General features: G+C 34.0%; 1 pseudogene; it reads right to left on the bottom strand.

The window, feature by feature from the left end:
• Window positions 1-1314: 1314 nt before the first annotated feature.
• LOC127102668 (uncharacterized) lies at window positions 1315-5466 on the bottom strand (annotated as a pseudogene).
• Between the last annotated feature and the right edge of the window lie 1661 nt (window positions 5467-7127).

Here is a 7127-nt window from a genome sequence, read left to right as displayed (position 1 = left end):
TTTTGCTTCTTGATGAACCAAGATATAATATTATTTCCCAAGAAGAAGCATCATCCATAAGTACTTTTTCTATCATTAGCATTACATGCCCAGTTTGCATCATAATACCCTACAAGCATGAAATTAGAACTATGAGAATACAACATGACATACTCACTAGTACCATTGATGTATTTCAAGATCCTATTCACTTGAGTAATGTGACTTGTTTTAGGCTTAGCCTGATATCTAGCACATACTCCTACAGTAAAAGTGATGTCTGGTCTGCTAGCTATAAGATACAAAATACTACCAATCATACTCCTGTACAAACTTTGATCCACATCAACACCTTTTTAATCCTTAGTTAATTTCAAGTGAGTTAGAACAAGTGTTCTTTTGTAACTAGAACTTTCTAAGCCATATTTCTTCACTATATTATTAGCATACTTGCTTTGAGAAATGAAGATAGTATCATCCATTTGTTTTACTTGAAGACCAAGAAAATAGGTTAATTCACCAACAAGACTCATCTCAAATTCAGATTGCATTTGCTTAACAAAATGTTGAACCATCTGGTTTGACATCCCTCAAAACACAATGTCATCAACATATATTTGGGCTATCATGAGTTTACCATGCTCTTCTATAACAAACAATGTCTTGTCTGTTCCCCCTTTCCGTAGCCATTATTGACAAGAAACTCAGTTAACCTATTATACCAAGCTCTAAGTGCTTACTTCAATCCATGAAGAGCATTCCTTAGTTTGTAAACATGATTTGGAAAACTAGGATATATGAACCCCTTGGGTTGTTCAACATACACTTCTTCATTCAAGTACCCATTCAAGAAGGAATTTTTCACATCCATCTGAAATAGCTTGAATTTTAGCATACATGTCACTCCTAAGAGAAATCTTATGGATTCAAGATGAGAAACAGGTGCAAAAGTCTTATCAAAATCAACCCCTTCAATTTGAGTGTATCCTTGAGCAACAAGCCTAGCCTTGTCTCTGGTTACAAATCCATTTTCATCAGATTTGTTCTTATAAATCTATTTTGTGTCAATAACATTCATCCCTTCAAGCTTAGGAACTAGGTCACACACTTCATTCTTTTGAACTACCCTAGTTCTTCTTGCATATCATTGATCCAAAATTCATCAGTCAAGGCATCCTTCACATTTTTAGGTTCAAACTTTGAGACAAAGCAAGCATTGGATATCACATCTTTGGATCTAGTGGTGATCCCTTAATTAATATTTCCAATTATAAGTTTCTATGGATGATCTTTCTGAATTATGATAGAGGTGACTTTGTTGGCTTTAGGGTTATCTCATTCAGGCCTTTCTGGCTCAATGTCCTCCACATTTTCTGAAGCATCAGTCTGCCGAGATGATGTTCTAACATATTTATCAACACTAGTCCCTTTCACAATAATTGAATCATCAACCACAACATTAATGTATTCCATCATGACCTTGGTTTTGGAGTTAAATACCTTATAAGCTTTGTTGTTTGTAGAGTAACCAAGAAATATCCCTTCATCACTTTTGGGATCCATCTTTCTCCTCTGTTCACGATCAACCAAAATGTAGCATTTACTCCCAAACACATGAAATTTTTTAACATTAGGTTTCCTTCCTTTCCACAATTCATAGAGAGTAGATGATGTACCAGCTCTCAGATTAACACGATTATGGATGTAACAAGCAGTGTTCATTGCTTTAGCCCAAAAATGATAAGGAAGATTTTTTACATGAAGCCTGACTCTAGTTGATTCTTGTAATGTTCTATTCTTGCATTCTACAACTCCATTTTGCTGAGGAGTGATGGGAGATGAGAACTCATAACCAATACCTTCAGAAGAACAAAATTCAGAAAATTTTGTATTTCCAAACTCCTTGCCATGGTCACTTCTGATTCTGACAATCACATTTTCCTTCTCTCTTTGAAGGCGTTGACAAAGGTCTTTGAATACCTCAAAAGTGTCTGATTCTTCTTTGATAAAATTCACCCAAGTAAGCCTTGAAAAAATCATCAACAACCACATAAATGTACCTCTTTCCACTAAGACTTTTCAACTCGCATAGGCCCCATTAAGTCCATATGAAGAAGTTCTAAAACTTTGGAAGTAGTCTGATATTGCAACCTCGGGTGTGAAATCTTGGTTTGCTTCCATATTTGACACTCACCACAAACTTTACCCTCCTCAATTTTGAGTTTTGGTATACCTATAATAGCTTCTTCAGACATAATCTTCTTCATACCTTTGAGACCCAGATGTCCAAGCTTCTGGTGCAACGACTTGACTTCATCTTCCCTAGACATTAAACATGTGAAATAATAAGTAGTTTCTTGTGGTACCCATAAATAGTAGTTGTCTTTAGACCTAACTCCCCTCATCAGAAATTATTTCTTCTCATTGGTAACCAAACATTCTGACTTGGTAAAATTGACTTTTAGACCTTGATCACTTAATTGACTAATGTTGACCAGATTAGCAATCAATCCTTTTACAAGAAGAACATCACCAAAGTAACAAAACGGGTGGAATAAGACTTATTATCCACTAAAAACTTCTTGACCCCTGTCATATGTCTAGAACATCCACTGTCAAAGTACCAGTCTTCTCTAGATGAACCTCTAAAAGAAGTATGGTCTATAAGATAAGTACCAACAACCTTAGTTTTCCACTCCTTTCTAGTTTTAATCATCACATGATTAGCCCTTTGATATGTTGAATGTTTTGGATAACCATACAGTATGTAGAAGAAAGGCTTTATATGTCCATATTTACCACAATAATGACATTTCCAAGGCAAAAATTTGACTTCAGTTTGAGTTTCCTGACGTATGGCAGGATGTTGTAACACTTGGTTGGACATCGTGGGCTCATACTTTCTTTCAGGAGAAATAAAATTTGTCCCATGGGTTTTTCCTTGTTCATTTAGAGATTGGTAATTAAAACTTATACCTGTTAAGTTTCCAGCCCCTTTCCCAATTTGAAGAATTTTGTCTAACATATCAGACCCATTGTTCAACGTTTTTATGGATTTGTTCATGTTTTCAAGTTTAGAAGTCAATAAGGTTACTTCATTTTGAAGGTCATAGATAGTAGATAACAGTTTCTCTTTTTCAACTTGCAATGGAGCTATGATTCTCTTCTGCTTTTCTCCTATCTTGTAAACTCCTTCACTTCTGGCACACAGTTCTCTGTAGGAGACAAATAATTCTTCATAAGATACGTCCTCATCACAAGAATCTTCATCAGATTCATATCTATCAGTGAAAGCTATAACATGCTTAGCAGTTTCATCATCAGGTTCACCTTCATCATCATCATCATCATCAGACCAAGAAACAGATAAGCCCTTCTTTTGTTTCGTGAGGTACGTGGGACATTTTGATCTAATGTGACCAAAACCCTCACATCCATGACACTGAATACATTTTCCTTTATTTTTCTTCTCCTCTGTTCTTGCTTTTCTCTGAAAGTCACCGTTCTTACTGATGTCGTATGACATGTTCTTGGCATTTGGTCTTGGCTTCCTATCCATTTTTTTCAGCACCTTATTGAATTGCCTCCCAAGAAGCACAATAGCATTAGAAATCCCTTATCAGTCTCCATGTCACAGTGATCTTCTTCATCATCAATGTTGGAGATAAAAGTTATACTTTTGTTCTTCTTTTCAGATCTATCACTAATAGCCAATTCAAAAGTTTGAAGTGACCCAATAAGCTCATCCACTTTCATGTTGCAGATGTCGTGTGCTTCTTTAATAACTATGAGCTTCATGTCAAACTTCTTAGGCAAAGAACTGAGAATTTTTATAACAAGCTTCTCCTCTAACATCTTCTCTGCCAAGGCAACAAATGAATTGGCAATATCAAGAATATTCATGTAAAAACCATGAATACACTCATCACCTTTCATCCTGAGATTCTCAAATTTGGTGGTGAGAAGTTGAAGTCTTGACATTTTTACTTTTGATTTGCCTTCATGAGTGGTTCTAAGGATTTTCCATGCATCTTTGGCCACATTACAAGTATTTATTAACCTGGATGTATTTTTTTCAACTCTATTGAACAAGGCATTCAAGGCTTTGGGGTTTCCAAGAGCAAGTTCATCTTCTTCCTTAGACTAGTCCTCTTCAGGCTTTAAATTAGTTGTGTCATTCACATCTTTGTCTTACACCATAGGATGTTCCCAACCATTGACAACTGGTTCCTAAGTTTTGTTATCCATAGATTTTAGAAAATCCATCATACGCGCTTTCCAGTAGTCATAGTTGGTGCCATCCATAATAGGTGCTCTATTGACAAATCATCCTTCCTTGTCCATAGTACCAGAAAATATCTCCACGGAGATCACCCAAAATAGAACACGGTGCCTTCTCTGATGCTAATTGATATTTTAGTACTTAGATAACAGATGTTGTATACGATGTCACGACACCAAGATTAGGACATTGTCATAACTCAAACAATTGCAGTGTTAAAGTAAATAGCAGGAAGTAAATAACACATGTCAATTGTTAACCCAGTTCGGTGCAACGTCACCTACATCTGGGGGCATCCAATCCAAGAAGGATATCCACTATAATAGTATTAGTTTGAAGTTCTAAATAACCTCTAGTTTTACAAACTTCTCACCTTATCACTACCCTTGGAATTTATATCTAAGACTCTCCTAGATATGAGACCCTTCTCACTTACCTTCAATCACACAATAGTGATAAAAACTTACAACAATAAACATAAGACATACTTCCAATGAAACAAAATCCTCTCTTGGTTAAAATCTCATGAGTGATTCACAATTACAACTCAAAAACTCAGTCTAATTCAAGTATCTAAGTTATACGAGAATGACTCACAAATAACAATGAACAAACTAAACCCTAATAGAGACTATCAAATACGCAACTTAGTTGTTTTCTTAGGTTTAGAATCATCCTTTAAGTAGCCCCATAATAGCATGGGCTTCAGGCTAAATAATCAGTAGATCCAAATTAGACTACTGCACAATCTTCTATAGAATCAAATCAAATTAAATCAGATCAAATCAAATATGATGTCTCCTTAAATTTTTTGACACCCTTTCTTAGGAAACAAGGCAAAGCTTAAACCTACATTTGCTTCTAAAGCAAACGCTTCTTGGACCACAAAATATATGAATCAAATATTCAAAGAATCTTCATTAATCTCATGCTAAAAAACAAATCTTCCAAGAATGTAAAACCACAACACGTCACGATGTCGTACAAACATGTCAAGACATCTTGTCCAACATCTTTCTATTTCACTTGTTTTAATAAAATGCTGCTAATCACAATACAAACAACCTAACAGTTTTGTTGTGAGAAAAGTAACCTTTAAAGTCACTTAAATTAAAGTGGTAAAACATGAGAAAAACATGTTCTGACAATCAACATGCTTTTTACATTTATATTTTACATATTTGACTTACTAGCACTAGAGACATATCTTTTATAGGGATTCACGAGGATCATATGCATATCTATGTTGTGGTCTCCTACGACTATAGACACAACTTGTTGTCTACTTGTCTTCCATTCTTTTAATACTTATTAATATTAATATTTAAAAAAAAACTATTTAGAATACAATGCATCATTTATTAATTTTTCCCATTAACATATCTTTATTTATTGAATTTTGAATCTTCAGCTACCTATTAGTACCACTACTAAAGATATTTTAATAAATAAAAGTTATTTTATTATTGAAATTAATATAAATAATTATTATATTAGAAAATATACAAAACTAAAAAAAATATTTTGAAATTGAAGAAATAGTAATATAAGAAATAATGATTGAATTCTCTCCTGTATAATTTTTATGGGGATGTGGAATAGTTAACATCCACATCCTTAAATCTCCATCATTTTATACTTTTTTTTTTATATTTTTTAATTTTAAGTGTAGGGTTGAAATTTCACTAAACTAAAATTTCATGGGAGATGATCTGCCTCCTAAGAAATGGCGAGTTACCAATTTGACGAGTTTAAAATATTCTTAATTAGAGCATACTTTTAAATATTTGTCTTGTTGGTATTGTGGAGAAAATTCCAATCTTGAACTTATCTGAACCAATCTTGATGAACAAGAATCAATCTTTCTGATTGATCACGCCTCTTGTTCTTCACCCTTTTACTTAGGTGAAACAACCACTCCTTGGTTGTAAGATGATTCTAAACTACACATAGAATTGAAAGAAGAAAATAATACAATTGAAAGTAAGAGAATAGACAAATTTTGGAGGAAGAAGAATAATTTATTGTTGTGCAAGTTGCACTTTAAGTGTTTGCTACAGTGTGTGTTAATCACAACTGTGATTTCTGAAACTACACAAATCTATTACAAAACTTGTCATTCTAGTATGATACAAATAAAATAGAGCTCCTTTCTATTTATAGATGAGATTATTTGCACTCCAAGTAATCACAAAATAACTAACTCAACTAAAACTAAGTTAAGTCGATCTTCTTCGACTCTGTCGACTCCTTTGACAGCTACATGCTTCGATTGCATGCTATTTTGACACACACACTAAAACACCTTTCCACATCCATCAAATACAAACACACGATTTTGACTTTGACACAAATGATTACATATTTAACACAACACCTAATTCATTGTGTCTAAGCTATCTATATTCATCATTATTCTTAATCTCTTGAATAATTCGACATGCACAACCGTCGTCATTATTTGTAATGTGATTCTCTGATATGCAATGCTTCAGGCTCAACTTTCCATTTTCTACCTACCCTCTCAAGTAACGGAACCTCATTTCGATGTGTTTATTTCTTTCGTGTGCTATCAGATTCTTTGCCAGATTGATAATTGACATGTTGTCGATCTTCAAGGTTATTACTCCATGATTCTTCCCTGTAATTTCTTCGACTAGATTCATAATTCATGTTTCTTGTCATGCACATAGAGAAATTTCTATGTATTCAGCCTCACGTGGTGATAACTCTACCACTGATTCCTTTCTCGAATTCCATGCGACTAGCGCACCACCTAACATGTGTTGGAACAAAATTGTTTATATCCCCTTGGTTTTTATGATAATAAATTACATAAAGAAAAATTGGGCATACTAACATATGT

Source organism: Lathyrus oleraceus, chromosome 7, assembly GCF_024323335.1.
Source record: "Lathyrus oleraceus cultivar Zhongwan6 chromosome 7, CAAS_Psat_ZW6_1.0, whole genome shotgun sequence".
Classification (NCBI taxonomy): Eukaryota; Viridiplantae; Streptophyta; class Magnoliopsida; order Fabales; family Fabaceae; genus Lathyrus; species Lathyrus oleraceus.
This window is presented reverse-complemented; position numbering and strand designations above follow the sequence as displayed.